The following is a 19,744-nucleotide window of genomic DNA, read 5'->3' on the forward strand; positions in this document are numbered from 1 at the left end:
ACACGGCCTGGAAGCACATGGGACAGTGGACTGAGCCCTGCTGGGGTGTGGTTTCTTTTTTAAAGGACTGTAAATTACATTTCTATTTACTAAGTGTGTGTCCTCACCCAGAGAGAAAGGGTAGAGGTCAGAGGTCATCTTGGAGAAGCTGGTTTTCCTTCTACCATCTGGGATATCAGGATTGTCTTTACCCACCTTTACTCACTGGCCCTGGGGATGTGGTTCCTCCCCTGTCTCACCACCTGGGGACCAGTGTCCTTCCCAGCAAGTGTTGGGGTGGAGCTCAGAATGGCTTCCAACATTGCTGGAGAGGCACTTTGAAAGCATCCTTTGTGTGTCTGTCTTTTTCTGTGCTGCTGAATGTCCTCACAATTGCTAGACAAACACACTACCACAAAATAATACCCTAACTGCAAGCTCCTCCGGACTCTGGTTCCAGTCTTGACACCCCGATTTGCTGCTTATGAGGAGGCTCCTAAGAGTTTTAGAGCCTTGACTTTTAATCTGTGAAACCTGGGGAATAAGAACTGGGGCATGACTCTACTGGTGAATTTCTTGCCATGCAAGCATGAGGTCTTGGGTTCAAGTCCCAGAACCCTCATAACAAGCAAGGCATTGAGCAGGCAGAGCCAGGCAGTTCCATGGTGCCTGATGACCAGTCAGGCCAGTGAATGAGTGAGCCCCAGGCCAGTGAGAAACCTTGTCTCCAATAATAAAAAAGATGGACAGCTTTTAAGTTTGACTTTTGATTGTCACATGTGTGTGCACATGTCCACAATAAGCTGCACACACATGCATGTATCTTGCCCCATGTGCACACCCCGCACACGAGCATACATGTAGTGTTTTGGATGAAAATGGCCCCCATAGGCTCATGGAGTGGTGCTGTCAGGAGATGTGGCCTTGCTGGAGTACTGTGGCTTTGTGGAGGAAATGCATCACTTTGGGGTGGGCTTGAGGTTTCAGTAGCCCAAGCCAGGCCCAAAGTTGCTCTCTCTTCCTGCTGCCTGTGGGTCCAGATGTGGAATGCTCAGCTACCTCTCTAACGTCATGTCTGCCTGCACACTGCATGCTTCCCGCTGTGATGATAATGGACTGAATCTCTGAACCTGAAGCCAGCCCCAATGAAATGTTTCCTATATAAGAGTTGCTGTGGTCCTGGTGTCTGTTCACAGCAATAAAAACCCTAAGTAAAATAACACACACACACACACACACATACACACACACACACACACAGAGTGAGTGAGAGAGAGGTAGACAGGCAGGCAGAGGCAGAGAGAGAACCCAGGGGCTTGCCACCCGCTGGAAGTAAAACAGAAAATCACTGAGGTATGTACATGCTATCCAGCCTTATGGCCCGCATGGTGCATGTCGAGCCCAACCTCGACCAGCAAGGAAGACACGACCCTGGGAAGATCTTCTTCAAGCAGTTTATTCTGAATCCTTGAACAAGCTTCTGCTTCTGCGCCGGGGAAAGGCCCGCACAGGCTTAAATCCCCTTGCGCCCGCCAACCCCCATAAGCCACGTGGGCCCTGCAGATAGGCTGCTTCAATGCGGGAAGCAGGCAGGCTGAACAGGCACAGCCAAATAAGGACTTGTTTACGACTGAGAGCACTCGCCACCAAGGAGGCAGAAGGCGGATACCAGCGCCATCTTCAGGGCGTGGCACCTTGAAACTCTCCACAAATGCAGACACTTATCAATACCTACCTTCTGGCTTTTTATAGGAAATGTCCGAGTATGTGTGTCAGACAGTTTTGAGGATCTGGTCCTGTGGCAGGTGCCTCTTCAGCAGATGTCACCCCCAAAGCTTCACCCCATAGAAATGTCCCCTTCTTCTCTCATGACCTTCTCCATTGTCTTCCGAATTGTCCTCTTTGCTTGTGTCATTTGGTTGGCATCTGTCTCTGTGGCAGGCACGAGAGGGTCAGGTATGAGGAGATGGCTCAGCCGAGACAGCATCGTATACCCAGGACCCATGCCGATGGCAGATGAACACAGTAACACATGCCTGCAATCTCAGTGACCATGAGATGGGTCTCAGAGAGCCCTGGCTAGGTAGGGTATGGAAACCGAAGAACTCAGGTGAGGACCCTGCCTCAGAACATAGGGTGGAGATTAATCGGGTCAGACACCAGCCTCAATCCATGTTCTCCACACACATCTGCATACGTGCACTATGCATGTATGAGCATGAAAATGCACAGAAACACATGAAAGAGGGGCAGTCAAAAGGTCCTAGGTGCCACATTCCCATGGTCTCCTAGCGCCTGGCACGAGATACCGCTTCAGTCCACGTTGAATGAACAGTGAGCGAGCAAGGAGCGGCTTGGTGGTTGCACACGGTACGGCTGCGGTCGATGTCTGTTGAATGAGCAGAGAGCACACGCAGAGCGGGGTAGTTGCACATCTTTGTTTAATAAGACATTGGGGAAAGGAAGCTATTGCTGCCCAATAAATTTAATTTTCCTGGGAGGAAAGAGTTCTTTGCAAGCAGGAGCCCGTTGATGCTTATCAATAATTGAACAGGCCCGAGTGCTGGAATGTGTGGTTTCTGCTGCCAGTTTCTGGCTGGGGTTCACGTCAGTTGTACCCACACCTGCTGCTTTCTCCCCGAGCTCCACAGGCTCCACACATCTGGGCTGCTTGAGGTTCCTGGCAGGATTCAGTCCCAGTCTGTCACTGGGCCAGGACGATGGTAAAGTGTTCGCCCTGCAAGCGTGAAGGTACGAGTCGGGTCCCCAAACCAGGGCCAGCGAGAGGGCTGAGTCTCTAAGGTGATTGTTGCCAAGCATGATGACCTAGGTTCGATTCCTGGGACCTACATGAGGAAAGGAGAGAACCGGCTGCCATAGTTGTCTTCTGATCTCCAAATGTACATGGTGACACATACACACAGAGGCATGCGTATGCACGTGCACGTGCACACACACACATTAAACAAATAAGAGTGTAACAAATTGAAGCAGCAATCCCCCGAACTGGTTCCTGTTTATCGCTCCTGGAGACAGGAGAATCCCACAGGTTTGATGGAAGGCTTGTCAAACCGAATTAGCAAGTCCTGACGAGTGGATCGTGAATGTAGAATAACATCTGAGGCTGACCTCTGACCTCTGACCCCTCCCCTCCCCACTCTACCCCTATACTCCTGTTCCTACCTGTCACCCTCATGTCTGTACAGTGTGCTTTTCCCCATACAGCTGTGAGCACGTTTGCCTCTTATACTATCTGCTTGTTCCCTCTGGGGACCTGGATACAGTGAAAAAGGCCGCATCCTACCTCTGTGTATGAGCATGCACACAGGCAAACATGCATGTGTGTTAATGTGGATGAAGCCCACGTAAAGCAATGAGCAGACAGGCTTAGGAAGAGGAAATGGTGCCGATAGAGGAGTCAGGGAGTCCAGAAACAAACACACAACTGACCACCGCCAGCCCCTCTTTCATTAAGTAGATATAACCAAGGATCTCATGCTGGGGGCTGTGACTCCACGTGGCATCTTTTATAGCAATGGAGAGTCATAGATATTTGGCGACAGTAAGAGAGATTGAAGATGCAATATCTAAAGATTAAAAGTCACGTGTGTAAAAAATCTGGGGTGGTTCTCAGGTCTCTCACTCATGTGGCTCCACAAAACTTCACTGCAGCATTGGTTGTGAGCACACAGAACCCACATTCTTCAGTGCGTAAGCTAACATACCACTCAACATGAAGAGCACTGCCCCAAACACTTCTGCTCAGATTTCAGACTACTGCACATATATATACACCACATATATACATACATGCATACATATGTATATATATATACACACAACACATGCACATACACATATGCCCACACATGTACATACATACATTCACACACATGTATATACATACATGTAGCGCATGCACACACATATACATATAAGCATACACATATATACATATATGCACACATGTATATACATATGTGTATCTACATATACACATATACGTACACATACATGTATATATGTGTGCACACATGCACACACATATATGCACACATGTACACATACATGAACACACATGCCTCTGTATTCCTGTTTATAAATAATCTAACGGGCTACAAGGGAAACAAAGACTTTCGATGTCTTCCTCCCACAATAACCCGGCAGGCAGGTATTAGCTCATCTTTGGATTGTACGTGTTAGACAAATAATTAAACCTGCAAGCTTCAGAGGATTCAGCTCTCCTAGCTCCGCCTCCGTCTTGCCATAAGATAGCTGGGATTACAGATACAGGCTACCATATCTAGCTTTTCTCATGGGTTCTGGGAATCCAAACCCAAGTCCTTATACTTGGGTCCCACTGAGCCGCCATCCTAGCCCTGAAAATGTGGTCCTTAGTAAAACTGACAGGAGCGTCACGTCACAGCAGCTGTTGCGTTCATGGGTGTGGAGCCACAATCTGATGCCTTTCTCACAAGTTTTCCCATCACCTCAACAGGAGGCATGGGCACGCCAGCCCTGCTCATCCGTCCTCACCGCCATAGCTCTCTCCCGCCCAGTCCGAGCAGGACCTCTTTCTTGACTTAGTTCCGGAAGCCTGTGGGCTGCCACCTCTCTTTTGTTTTCTCTTCAACTCTTTCCCACGCACGACACTATTGACCCTCACCTAGGACACAGACTGACTAGTCAGGACAAGTCGCATGACCTAGGCAAGGGCTTCCTTTTAGGACTTGATGGAAAGGGAGAGAACAGAAAACTGCCCAAATTAAGGAAAAGGTGTTTTATTTTAAGAAATCCGGGAACGGGGCTGGAGAGATATTCAGTAGTTAAGAGCACCTACTTCTCTTGTAGAAATCTGAGCTCGGTTCCTGGTTCTTGTCAGATAGTTTGACATCATCTGTAACTCTAGCTTTCGGGAAGTGCCCTCTGGCCTCCATGGACACCGCACATGTGAATGTAGCTGCACACATACACACATGTATGAACATACCTATATACAGACACACATGCATGCACATACCCACACATAGACACATAAGTATACACACAGATGCACAGATACTCATGCAGACACATAGCCACATATGTGTACACATACCCACACACAGACACACATTCATGAGCACAGCTGCACACAGACACACATATGTGCACATTTGGATGCTGTGGTCCTTGCCTTCCCGTGTGATCTGTCAGCTGCTCACTCAGAAGGGGCTCACAGTCAGCTGTCATGGCCGCTCTTGGGCTCTCTCAGCCATCAGACGCTGTGACTCAGCAGCCTCCGTGATTACAAACCACCTAGGCAGCTGTGCCCGCTCCAGTCACCTGTGACTGAAGGCCAAACATTACCCTGTCTGTTGAGAACGTGAGTCGGTCAGTTCCCCCAGGCTGGAGTGTAGAAAAACCGTAGCATTTATGGAGAACCTCTGCCAAGCCAAAGCACGTCTGCTCTATAGTTAAAGGGCGTTAATAGGCAGGAACGAGAGACATCAGCCTTGAACCCCTGCGACTTCCTGATAGGGCTGTCCTGTGCTTCCATAGGACACAGCGCTGCCTTTCCGCGTCTGTTGATGCCTTTTATTGGCAAGACATTTATTTATTCCGTGTTGGAGACAACCAACAACTTGATGCGATCTCATTCTGGATTTTAATTAGAATATTAATCAGCTTCACGCTACACCATTTTGGCCCCCAAAATTCACAAGGCAATGCACTAAAATTCCAAGGAAGAGAGCCAATTTAATTTGTTTTAGATATTTTGCCCCAGGTTAACATTAGGAACTTATTATTGCATGTCCCGTGGAGAAATTATTATTATAAATGTGCCTATCGTGCAAATTAAAATCATATTTCATTCACGGAGAAGCTTTCCTGCCTTCATGAGGTTCAGTGACCGTGTCTCTGGTCCCAAGGGGTGTGAGTAGTTTCAGCACATCTCAGAATAGATCCAGCAAGGCCCCTGTTTCTAGGACACAGAGGCATGCAGCTATGTGCATGTATGTGCGTCTGTGTGTCTTTAACGACTGACTGGCTCGAGAACACAGAAGGCAGCTGGATGCATTTTGGCCTTATTCAAAGTGCTTCTGGCATCCACAGAAATGTATTAACTAATACCAGAAGGAGAACGATGCTGAGCTACACTTGGTGGGAGTTCCTAGTCTCGGCTAGCCATCTGGAAAGGCTGCCGGGGAACAGGATGTGTGAGCCAAGGTCTGATGGTGGAGCAGGAGGAGTTCAGTGAGGCAGGACAGTATGAGGAAAGACAGTCTGGGGCGTTGGGGGGAGGGGTTCAGCATGGCTGCATCATGCAAGCTGGGCTGGGAGTTGGCCGGAGTAGTCCCAGAGTGCTGGGGTGGAGCCTCGTGTTGGAGAATTTAACACCGTGCTAAGGATTCGATCTAATTCTATGACATGTGAACCCCATCCCGATGGGCAGTGGGACTCGGCTGGAGCAGAGGAATGCTGGGATAGTTTACATTTTGGTAGGAGTCGGCTGGCTAAGGACCTGGGTTGGAAGGAAGCAGAGATGTTAGTCAGCCAGGACGTAGGCAAGCGGAGATGATGTCAGCACAGGATGGGGGAGTCCCAAAGCCAGCAAGGTCCTTGAGCCTGGGCTTCTGTTGACAGTCCCAGGAGATGTCACGAGGGAAGTTCCAGGCCAGAGTCCCAAGCAACAGCTGGTGGGTGAAGGCCAAAAACGCAAAGACAACTGAGAAATGAGCAGGTGGCTCTGGAGGAAAGCCAGTAGCACTAGGTTAAGCCACCCAAACCCTAGGAAATGCAAAATGACCTTGGCAGGCATGGCTGCCAGTCTCCAAGGCTGCTGAAGCTGACCTCAGTCCTCTCTGCCCTCCACCGGAGGGCCCAGGGGCCACCGGTTTTAGGGATGTGGTACTCCTGTTTCCACCTTCTGTTTTTAAATCAGAAACAATGTTTCATTTTAAAAGAACTCCATGTAGCATCTGCTGGTGCTCCGTAGAGTGCTGGTTCTATTTTATTTTAAAAGGTTTTATTTTTAATTTCTGTGTACCTCTGTCTGCATGCACATATTTGCACGAGTGCAGTGCCTGCCTGCAGAGGCCAGAAGAACACGGAGATGCCCTGGAGATGGAATTCTAGGTGGTTGAGTGCTGCCCAGGGCAATGGGGATTGCACTCCACCCTCTCCAAGAACCGCACACAGCTTAACTGAGCATCTCTCTAGTGAGGAGGGTTCGAAGGCAGTTCAGCGAAGAAGGAATCAGATCATGTTTTCGGCAAATAGTTTTAGAAAAACTAGATAACCACAAGCCCTCAGTAACATACCAAGCCCAAAGCAGAACAGAGCAGCAATCTTAGCTTCCATAAGATGGAGAACACAGCAAGTTGTCTCTTGACTCTGAGATGGCTTGATGAGTAAACACGCCGCCACGCCTAATCAGCTGAGTTCAGGGCATCCTCGGTGGAAGGAAAGAACCAAGTCCTGAAGTTTTCCCTGCGTCTTCCAAGTGCCGTGGTATGTGTGCTCATGTGTGCACGTGTGCACACACTCACACGGGCGCACACACACAGAGTAATAAGTAAAATGTAATAAAAATTTTAAAAAGGTCCCCTTGCCTGTCAGTTGGGACCTATGATCTTGTCAAAAGCACTTAGTGATGAAATATACAGCATGCTCATAGAAGAAAAAAAAACAATAAAATGGACATCATCAAATGAAAATGTCTACTCTGTGAAAGACCATGTGGACAGAGGAGAGCTATATACATTTGTGACAAAAGACTAATGCCAAAACCTGTAAGAACCAACAGTAAACAACGAAAGCAAAACACCCATGTGCATAAAACAAAAGAGATACATGCTTGGATGAAAAGAAGTAACCAGGACCCTTTTCAATGCGTGGCCGACAAACCTGGAGTATATATAAACCGCAGAACATTACTTATCAATAGAGACAAAGAAGCGCCGGGCATGGTGGTGCACACCCGCCATCTCAGCACTTGGGAGGTGGAGGAAGAAGGACCAGCCCCTCAAGGTCACCCTCAGCTACAAAGCAAGCATGAGGCTAGCTAGCGTTCTTCTCAGGAGACCCTATTTCCAAATCAAAGCAATCTTCGGCACCAAATACACGCAAGGAAATAATTAATTACTCCACCCAATACTTTCATTGATTTCAAGGACAATCGTGGACCAGAAGACCATACAGTAATTTCATTTATTTGATATGCTTGACCAAATTACGAGATGGAGAAGGGATCAGTGGTGGCCAGGCCTTGGGACGGCGGGCTGCAGGGTGGTGGGCATTTTGACTGATTATCAAGAGGAATGGCCTCTGCAGGGAGGGGACAATGCTATGCTGACGGCCGTGGTGGCTGCAAAAATTCATACCTGTGACAATGACACAGATGTGTCCACACCGTGTGCGAGCATCCTGGTTTCGATATTACTGGAGTGATGCAGGGGGTAACTGTTGGGGAAAATGGCTGAAAGTTTTATGGGATCTCACTATATGTTCTGTGTGAGTTTTGATGAGTATTTTTTTAAAATAAAAGCTAGAAAAACATGAAAAGGGTAAAATAATTTTTGTAAGTTCACAGTGATGCTGTCGATTTAAATTTAGGATTTAAATTTAGGATAGCAGATTAAAGTTCACAGAGCTTATATCTGCTTACTCTCCATCCACTGAACACTGAGATTTCCAATGACCTCACCATAAGTCCTCTCCCCTCCTTTCCTCCTCTACCTCCTCCTCCCCCTCCTCCCCCTCCCTCACCTCTTCCACCTCCTTTTCCTCCTCTACCTCCTCCTCCCCCTCCTCCACCTCCCTTTTCTCCTCCACCTTCTCCACCTCCTCAATCTCCTCCTCCTCCACATCCACCTCCTCCTTCACCTCTTTCAGGATCTCTGGAAGAACAGTCAGAGCTCTTAACCATTGAGCCATCTCTCCAGCCCTCTCCTCCTCTCCCTCCTCCTCCTCTCCCTCCTCCTTTTAAAACACAGTCTCATGTACCCCTAACTGCCTGAGACTCAATGTGTAGCTGAGGATGACCTTGAATTCCTGACTTACTTGCCTCCACCTCCTTAGTACTAGGCTCCCTGTGATCAGTTTTATGCAGAGCTAGGGTAAAACCTGGCTTTGTGCACGCAAGGCAATTCTGCCCCTCTGAGCCCCATGACTCTGGACCTGTCACACTTTTTCAATCCATCTTCCTTAGGAAGTGAATGCTACTTAGTTAATCCAACAGATTTAGTAAGGTTAAGCCTCACCCCCCCCCCCCACGTACTATGATTAATAAGTACAGAGTTAGATTTAAATGTCAGTCTATAGGATACTCTGGAAGGTGGTAGAATAAAGCTATTTTTCTTTCAAAAATGACTCCAAGTTAACAGAGAGACCAAGACAGAGGAAACAGGGAAATATGTGGAGCCCTGAAACACAAGATGGAGGGAGCAGGCAGAAGACACTTGGAGCTTTGCTGACACAGTGGATCTTGAAAACAAGGGGGTGATGAGGTGTGTGTGTGTGCTTATGTGTTTATGTACACATGTGTATGCATATGTGTGTTTATGCATATATGCATGGGCATATGTGTTCATGTACATGTGTTTATATACACATATGAACATACATGTGTGTTTATGTAATGTGTATATGTGTGTGTTTATGTATTTGTGTATATGTATGTGAGTGTGTGCTTATATTTGTGCACATATATATGTGTGTTCATGCCTGTGTATATGTGTTTTTATATATGCACATGTGCTTATATCTATATACGTGTATTTCTGTGTGTTTATTGTATGTGTATGTGCATGTGTACCTATGCTTGTGTGTGTGCATATGTGTCTATGTATGTGTGCATATGCTTGTGTGTGTGTGTGTGTGTGTGTGTGTGTGTCATGCATGAAAGGCTCAGCTCTGTGAATCCAGCAGCCCCAGAGGCTGGCAAGGAGGAATGCTGGAGAAGTCGGATAAATGGTAAAATGTGGTTTCAGGTAAGAGAAGGCTGGTCAAAGCTGGCAGAGGTTGTGTGACAAGTGGGGTCATTCTCCACTCTCATTAGTATGTTTGAAAATTTCAGAAATGACAAAATAAAACCGTACCAACTTTGCTATTAATTACGGAAGCATAGTTTTACACTGGGCTCTTTTTTCTTTCTCTGACACCAGGAACTGAAACTAGGACCTCATGCCTGCTTCTCACATAGCCCTGAGCTCCATCTCCTGCAGGTTTGGACACTGGAAGCTGCTCAGCGGAATACAGGTGGACGGCTGATTCCTGCAACACCGCATGTGCTCTCTTGGGCTGTGCGAGGTACCCTGTGTCCCAGACAACCTGGAGAATTGGAGGTCATTTTCCAACCTCTGTGAGCTTTGTCTTAATCCGTGCTGTGAGAATGAGCACTGGGGCCTGAATGCTGTGTCACTGGAATAGAGCGGAGCTGGAGTGGCATATGGCCGTGGACAGGAGCAAGGCTGGGGATGGGATTCACCTAGAACATTCCACGGGAGAGCAAAGGCTGGCTGTTCCCAGCTTTCTTCTCCAGAGCTTGGATTTCTCTTCAGCCAATTTGGAAGGTGACACACACACACACTCCAGGGAAGATTATGTCCAACAGGAGCAGTAGTTTGACTTACTGGAGGCACTTTGCAGGGACCCAGTGTTGGCCATTGGTGACAGTGACTAATGAAACAGCCCGGTGGACTGCATGTAGCTGATCCACATCCACCCAGGGCAAAACCGAAGGCTCCAATTTAGCCTGCTGAACAAACATATTTATGGAGGCCTATTGAACACAAAATTAATTTAGGAGGCATTAATCTGCAGAGGACTGGACTGGGAGCTACAGGGGGACCCTTAATGGATGGTGGGTTGTGGGGCGCCGCCCACACATTCCCACGCTTCCGTCATTACAAGATGGCGCTGATATCCGGCTGTGGGGCGCCGCCCACACATTCCCACGCATTCGCCATTACAAGATGGCGCTGATATCTGGCTGGAGTTAGCAGTAAACAAGCCATGTGCGCACAGGCTGGGTAACTTCTGCTTCATGAGTTCCGCCTCTCCCGTGGCGTCATAGGGCCTGGTGAGTTTCAACCAATCAGGGGGCTCCGCGTCCAAGGCAAGGACTGATCCCTTTATAGGGGACGGGCTGGATAGCTCCTTTCTCTCTTCCTCTCTCTTCTGCCTCTCTCTCCCTCTCTTCTCCTCTCTCTCTCTTCCTCTCTTCTTCCTCTCTTTCTCCCGTTGGTTTTCGGCCGTCTCGTGGAGCTTGTTCGTCCTGTTCGTCTCCTTGGATCTCTTGGTTTTCTCCGTCCTTTTCGTTACGTGAAGCAAGTACCGGTTTTTCCAGATTAATAAAGTTTACCGCAGAAGGATTCTATTTTGTGTGCCGCGTCGTTCTTGCAGGCGAGACGGTTGCGCGGGACAGTGGGTAACAAAATGAGCCAGGCTGCCACGATCCTTTCTTTAAATGAGAAAATATGAGGTCCCCCAGCACACTGTGGACTCCAAGCTTTTCTCTAGGATGGTTCAGCCTCCAGATAGAACCAGGGACGAAGGGGAGTCCTGAAGGAACCAGCTTCCTCATGTCAGGGTTGGTCTGGAGAAGATGGCTAGCTGTCAGGGGATGCCTTCTCTTCTTGCTCTGGCTTCTCTGCTGTGCACTCGGCTTGGGGTTCGGTTGCCCAACTCTCTATCCACGTGTGTGAACCAACACTAGGGGCACCTAATGGCCTTTAGCAGTATTTTAACCGGGACTCCAGCTGCTGACTGTGTGTTTGTGCTCATGTGTGTTTGTTAAATGCCTGAGCACGTGTGTGTGTGTGTGTGTGTGTGTATCCACGTGGAAGCCAGAGGCCCACATCAGGTGTTGTTCCTCAGACACCGCCCATACTGACTTTTGACACAGGACCTTTCACTGGGACTTGAGGTTGATATCTAAGCTATGCTGGCTAGCCAGTGAGTCCCCAGGATTCCCTGAGTCCCCCGCACCAAAAAAAATTGAGATTATAAACACATACTCAGGTTTCTAGAATAGGTGTTAGGAACTGAACTTGTGTTCTCTGTAGGAGCAGTTTGAGCTCTTAACCACTGAGCTTTCTCTCCAGCCCCCTTTAGTCTTTAGTTTTAAATTTTGTTTATTAATATAGAGCGTGTGTGTGTGGAGGTAAGGAAACTTGTGAGAGTTGGTTCTCTCCCTCCACTGTGGGTTCCAGTGAGCAGACTCAGGCTGTTACGCTCACTGACCAGCACCTCTGACTCACTGATCATTATGCCAGGTAGGGACTGAGGATGCTGGGACAACCTGGAGGCCAGATCCGCTTTGATATGTAAAATATACACCTTAGTTCCTTGTCTCAGGGTTGGAAACCAAACACTCATATGTGAGAAACGCTTTTATTCTGTAGCCCGTGTGACTGACACTTTGCTTGTCATGGAGCCCCAGGTGGGGAGTTAGTCTCAGATGTGTGCAGCATGCTTAGCTGTTTCCCTGACACCAGTCAGTATGGCTGTCTCTGAACGGAATCCCAGAAAGCAGCGGGATCCTTGCTTACCCCTCTGTTCTTACCTGACCCACCTTATGGAATCTCTCTTCATCAGTGTGCTAGGTTCTTGGTGGTGTCCATTTTTATTTCTTTGAAAGTTATCTCAGTGGCTTGTTGAGAGAGAGAGAGAGAGAGAGAGAGAGAGAGAGAGAGAGAGAGAGAGAGAGAGAGAGGGAGAGAGAGAGAGAGAGAGAGAGAGAGAGAGAGAGAGAGAGAGAGAGGGACTCTCTCTATGTAGCCCGAACTACCCTGAAATTTGCTATGTGGTGCAGGCTGGCTTTGAACTCCCAGAGATCCGTCTGCCTCTGCCTTCAAGGGCTGGGATTGAAGACTTGTGCCACTATGCCTGGCTGGTTTTCTTTTTGTTTGTTTTGTCTTGTGTTTTGTTTTTCTTCTAGCTATTTATTCTTGGCACTGCTTTTAGGCTCTGCCCAACACCTACCTAGCAACAGCTAGGTGGGCCTGGCTTACTATAAAAGGGGCTGTTAGGTTCCCCCCTCGCTCTTTCTACCCACTCTGCCTCTCTGATTCTTTTTTTTTTTAACCCCCTTCTCCTTCTCTCCTTTCCCCTCCCTTCTCTTTCCCTGTGTTCCTGACTGGTCTCTCCTCCACCTTCTCCTCCTCCTCTACCTCCTCCTCTTCCTTTTTCTTTTCTTCCTTGCCCCCTCTGTCTTTCTCTATCTCTACTTCCTTCTCAACCCCCATGCCCTAAGTAAACTATTCCTTTGTATGGCTGGTACCTCAGGGGGACGGGATGCCTCAGCATGGGCCCTCAGAGGTGACCCCTCCCTCCTCACCATACCTGGCTCAACAAAACATATCCTGGTCCCTTAAAACAACAATAACAACAACATAACAACAACAGCACAACAATAATCCTATTATTAAGTGTCGCACTTTTAGTATAATTTTGTCTTCTTCCCTCTGTCCCTCACTCTCCTCTCCTCGCCAGCTTTCTCCATCTATTTTTTGAAACAGTGGTCTCCTATAGCCAAGGATAAATTCAAAGTGGCTTTGTAGCCAAGGCTAACCTTGAACTCCCACTGAGGCACACGCCCATGCCCCATTGTGCCCTGCTTTGGGTTTACCTCTGTGTTTTATACGGTTTATCACTTCTGCAGAACGCTCCTCTCCACACCTATTTTCTGTCCCTTTTCTCTTTCACATCTTGAGGTTTCTTTTAAAAGCTTGGTGTCCCTCGGGAGTGAGCTCATGCTAAGAACCAGGTGCAGACTAGCTTAACGGGTTGATTGACTAGCCTGCTGCGTGCTCGGAGTTTGTCAACAGTTTGGCTTTACTTAAAGGAGGACCTTGTGCGTCAGCTTCTAGAATTCCTCCCTTTCCCTCTCAGTGGAGGTCCACAGCCTGACACTGTCATGGGGGAAGGGTGTGGGTGAGCACCTGAGCTTCAGCCTCTCTTGGCTTGTAACTATGGCTGAAACTATGTCTCCTTTGTGGCTCTGTAGCTTTCGGAGCAGAGTCCAAACTTCTATGGCGTTTCCCACCTAGATGCTTGCCTCGTAGTCGGTGTCTTCCCTTCACCCAATCGGGACCCTTGTCAGCTCGAGTGGGGACCTTGAAGGTCTCCCTGTGCCTCCTTTCACTGGAATGGGGACCTTTGAACACCTCCTCGTTGGTTTTATTCAATTGCTTCATGAATTTTGGGGAGTGTGTCCTGAGTACAAGATTGGCTACCATTTTACTTTTATTCTCATTTTACTGTCTGATACATTGGTGGTCGATACATTATTGATACATTATTGGTTGAACTTGATGAAATAGTAAAACCTTTCAGTAAACACAGTATAGCTCTTTCTTCTCCATTTTAAACCTTCAGATGAAGATTAAGCTTTCTGAAGATGGGGGTTAAAACGCGTCATCCAGATAGGATGGTGCTCAGGGTTTGGGGTTCACAGCCTCATCAGTGACACGTGGGTCTGAGGACTTCCTGCTGCAATTATAGAATACTGAGTTCCGATGCAGGGCATGCTATTCATTACAACTTAAGTTACGCCAAAGGGAAGGAGTTGGCACAGTCAGCGAAGTGCTTGAGGACTTGAGCTGGCCCCCAGAACCCATGTGAAAGACCCAGCTCTGGCGGTGCATGTTTGTAATTCTGGTGCTGGAGAAGTAGAGGCAGGTGGGTCCCTGAGGCTCCCTGGCCGGACAACAGTCCAGTTGGAATGCTTCATGCCAGTGGGTGACCCTGACTCAAAGAACAGGGTACATGACACCCAAGGAATGACAGTCAAGGCCGTCACATAAGTGTGCATGTGCACCTGCACACACATGAACATATGTGCATAGGGAAAGCCTCTGACATGTCTCCATTCCCTGGTGTACATGAAAGTTTCTTTTTTGCCTGTGGAGTCCTTTCTTGAACTACGGTCTCGCCATTTGAGTTTCCCTCTTCCCAAGATGAGGTCTTCGCTCGGCTGAGCAAAGTCACCGGGAGCGCCAGCCCCTGCCTTCTCTTTCCAAGGTCGTTCATAGGGCATCCCAGCCTTCTGATGTGCTCAACAGCTGCAATTGGAGAAAATTTAATAAACAACCATTAAGTTGCTAATAGAAGCGTCAGGACTCATCTATTTCATAAGTTCTAATAATTAATAAAGATTAGCTGCAAATACAAAGCTACCCAGTGTCTCAGTCTGACCCAGAAATGGCCCTGTGGTCTCTTTCCCTTACCCTGGTGGCTGTTAACCAGGTGGGGCCCTCTACTCACTGCCATTGAAGGCAGCAGTGGGAACACAAGGCAGAGAGAGGATAATGTGGGGGCGGGTCTCAGCTGAGCTTCCTCTCTCTCCTAAGGTCTTGGCACCGGGAGGTAGGACTTTCTCCTGTGTTGCAGAGACAGTCGGTCTCTCTTTGTAAATCACTGTCTAGGGGCTGGAGAGATGGCTCAGTGGTTGTGAGTTCTGCTTTTCTTTCAATTTCGACTTCAATGGGAGCTCACACCCATCTGTGACCCTAGTTCCAGGGAATCACTGGCACCAGGCTTAGAAGGGGTGCACAGACATTCCTACAGGCAAAAGATCCACAGGCATAAAACAAAACCTAGAAATCTTCACGTGTTCACAGGATGTGTATGTGCCAACATACGTGTAACACAGTAAGCCCGAGGAGGTCAGAGGAGAACGTTGGGTGCTGCTCCGTGCTTTCTCCCTTATTTGAGACAGGGCCTCTTGTTCACTGCTGCATACACCAGACTACCAAGCCCCAAGGCTTCAGTAGTGCCGTAGATTACAGACACCAGCTTTATCTGGGTCCTGGGGATCCAAATTCAGGTTCTCCCCTTCCTGCAGCAAGCGCTTCTACCCGCTGAGCTGTCTCCAAGGTCTGGCTGCTTTCTTCTAACCTTGGTGTCTTTCCGTCTGGAGAGAGGCTATGGAGGCCCCGGAGGGGGAAGGCGTTCTTGGCTCTGCTGTCCCGGGTTTGGTGGAAGAGGGAGTGGTGTGGGAGAGCTCGACTAACTCTGAGGTCCTGGCAGCCTGTGGAAGCCTTCCCCAAGAAGGACCAGTTAAAACAGCAAATGGTTCAGCCATGCCTTATGTGGCTATTTTAAGGGAAATAACTTGGATGGAAAAAGGGGTGAGTGGAAATTCAAACCTGTCCCAAGAGCCTCAGCCCCTCCATACTTTCCTCCCTCCCTCTGTCTCTCCTCCCTCTCTGTCGGCCTTTGTCTGTCTGCCTGTCTCCGTCTTTCTGTCTCTGTCTCTCTCTGTCTCTATGCCAGTCTTTGTCTGTCTGTCTGTCTCTATGCCTGTCTTTGTCTTTCTGTCTTTCTCCCCCCCCCCATCCTCACCACTATCAGGTGCCCTGGAGCTGGCCTCCACTCTGGTGTTCGCCAGATGACCTGTTCCATCTGTCTTGCTTTGGGCAGGGCCTCTTGAGAACAGAGTGGGGTATGTGTCTGCTGCATGTTGACTTTGGCCTTGAGAACAGAGCGGGGTGTGTGTCTGCTGCATGTTGAACTTGGCAGGTACGAAAACTACTCATTCTAAGGCAAACTACCATCTTTTAGAAGAGAGGGCTGGGTTCAGCATCCATGCTGGGGACGGGCCATGTGCACAGCCATGCAGGACCGCTCCGAGTGAATAACCTTCTTCACGGTTTCTACCAGGACTCCCACTAGAGAGATGCAGGCATCAGGTCTGGAGGGAACCAGAAGATCTGGGTACAGGGGTTTGTGGGAACAGGGAGCTCTATAGGCAGGGGTTCAGGCATCCCTGCCACCACCAACAAATGAAAGGTTGTTGGCCAGCCAGGCCAGTGTCACAGCCCACCTCCAAGAAAGACGTTTAAGGACTGGGGCATTTCAGGAAGTTTTTCTCCAGTTTCCCATCTTTCCTTCCCAGGTGTCATAGAATCTGTTCCCAGGGAGTCTGCCTCCCAAGGATCAGAGAGGATAGTCTACAGGTCAGAGGGACAAGGGACCTTCGGCCTTAGTTTCTCACTGTTGCCAGAGAGTGAAGTCCCCTGTCGACACTGCCAGTACAAATGACCCCACTCTCCCAGAGCTGGCAGCTAGACGCCAGCCCCACTGCACAGCGGCTGTGTGAGTCGATTGAGCCTCTCGGCGGACAGTCCAGCATAGTTGGTAGAAGGAGACCATTGACTGTCACGCAGAGCTTCTGGGGGCTGAGGGAAAATGTGCGGGCAAGTGTTCACTCAGCCGCTGTCTTAGCCATCCACTCTGACGTTGGCTCTTCACTCAGAGGCAAACGGGAGCGAGGCCGTGGGGCCGTTACATTCCCTTTATATTTGGGAGGCACTGCTGGTGGGCATCACAGTGCTGCCAACCCACATCTGGGGCGGAGAGGCGCAAGTTTCAGGGTCTGTCTTGTGTGTGTTCTCACAGTACCTGGCATAAAGCAAAAAGCCCCATCAGAGGGATACGGCTGTAGGTTTTCATGGCCCGTCTAGGGGTGTCCATTTGGCAGCCTGAGAGCCTTCTGCACCCCAGGATGGCTATGAATGTGTCCCAACACAACACTGTAAACTTACTTAAGCACAAATTAAATTTAAGGATTATTTTACATTTACTTACTTATAATCGTATGGGGTGGGTTGGGAGGATGCTACAGAGCTTGTGTGGAGGTCAGAGGGAAGCTAGAAGGGGGTCTGTTCTCTCAGACATGTGGCTGAGTGACGAACCACGAGGGGGCAGAGAGCATCTCTCTTTGTCTTCTTGTGACATGCCTTCATTGTCAGCTGGAAAGCCACCATGACACAGTGCTCTGTGCTTCCACCAACTGTCCCTGGAGTCAGACAACAGCTCTGGGTCCCAACGCCCTAAAGCCAATGATTATTCCTGCACTTTCCCTCTAAGCCCTCTGCTCTCCCAGAGTTTGGGTTTTATTTTATGATCTTCAGACTTTTTATTAAAAACATAACTCTTTATACCCCAAACCAATGCTGGGATACTGTTGCACTCAGAGGTGCTTGTACAAGACCTTGAGTTCCCTCCTCACACCCCAGGCATGGTGGCGCATGCATATAACCCAAACACTCAAGCATCAGCAGAGGGGTCAGGAGTTCAAGGCCAGCCTTAGCTACATAGCAAGTTCAAGGACTGCTTGGGCTATCTAAGACCCTGTCTCCAAACACAAACAGCACAGCCCCTCAAAGTAAAACCTTCTGTAACAAAAACACTACAGACTGATTCCCAAACATCGCAGAGAGGCATGCTGTCACTCTAGGCTATAATCTCAGTTTTTTCCCTTTGGGTTGTCACTGAACAGAGGCTTCTGCCTTGTAGTCCCTGCCACCAGCATCCTCTGCATGAGCACGCACAGCTCCATGGGGACACGTGCTGATGCCCACTACACACAGCACCATGGGGACACGTGCTGACACCCAGCTCACACCATGGGGACACGTGCTGACACCCAGCTCACACCATGGGGACACGTGCTGACACCCAGCTCTCACCATGGGGACACGTGCTGCGGCCTGCCGTGTCCACTGTCACACCCTCCATGCTCATATTATTCAGAAACAAAACTGCTCTCATGGCTGTCTGGGGTGATCTCTTCTCTGCTTGGGGCTTCACCCTGTTCTTGGCAGCTGCATTCTGACTTGGTTCTGGGTGGCCCACTTCCCCACTCAGGGCTTGCTTTATTTTCATCCCACATACATTTTGGGTGGTCCATTCCACCTTCAGTCTCTCCCCGCCTTCCGCTACATCGTTACTGCTTAAATCAGGTGAGGCGGAGCTTTCGCCTCCTTTGAAGAGAAGTTCGTCGCTGACCCGAGGTGGGAGGAACTGTACTCTTGGTGCCTTTCTGTTCTCCCATATTCCTCTTGAGTCGGGCCAGAGAAGGTCCTGAGGGAGAAGAAGAAATCTTGGCAAAATGCAAGTGTGTTCTTCCCTCTGGCCTCTAATCGTGGAAACAGAATATTCTAGCACTTTGAAGTGTTCTTTCCCATGAGTGAGGGAATCTAGAATGTTCGCATCTAAACTTGTCTGGCTTTCTACAACACGGGTGGCTTGTGGGTGGCCGAGCTGAGCCCTGCTCCCAGGCTAGAGGCTGTCTTGCCAGTTATTACTGCCTAGCCCATATTTCCAGAACCCTCTCATCGAATTCCCGAGGCTGTTTTATAAGTTAAGAAGTAACTCATTCTACTCAGAGTCGGCCTGGGCTCCGCCCACCGGCTCCTGTTGGAGACTCATGCGGGAGTCACCAGGCAGTCCAGTGGCTTCCATAGTCTGAGGAGCCCATGTGAACCCATGGCTAGGATCACCGGGTCTCACCGGGTCCATATTGGGTCCTCTGTACTTCCACGATCCTAGATATGGTGCATAGACATTATGCCTTACCCAGGCCGATGACCTAGTTTCCAAGGACAGTTTGGTAATCCTGCTGTAGGATCCTATTTAGAAAACCAGGATATGCTATTTAGGAGGGCAGAGTAAGGAATGAGGCCAGCACCAGGGGTTTCTCAGCCTGAGAGGCAGGCCTGGGCTTCCTGCTACACGCGCGCTGGAAGCATGTGGACGGCTAGGACCCGCTGAGGGCGCAGCCAGGAAGGCGTTCAGAAGTTCCAAACCTCAGAGCAGACCTAGTTCCTGAGCCACACGGAACTTTACAAGTGACCTGGAATCAATCGATGATACCTGCCGTGGGATTTTTGGCCCAGAGCCTCTGCTGTGTTTTCTAGCTCTCTGTGCCCTGCACCGAATAAGCCATTTTCCAAGTGACTCAGGCACTTTCAGTCCCCGGTCGTAGCCACAC

This window comes from Micromys minutus (genome assembly GCF_963924665.1).
Source record: "Micromys minutus genome assembly, chromosome: 21".
NCBI classification, from domain to species: domain Eukaryota; kingdom Metazoa; phylum Chordata; class Mammalia; order Rodentia; family Muridae; genus Micromys; species Micromys minutus.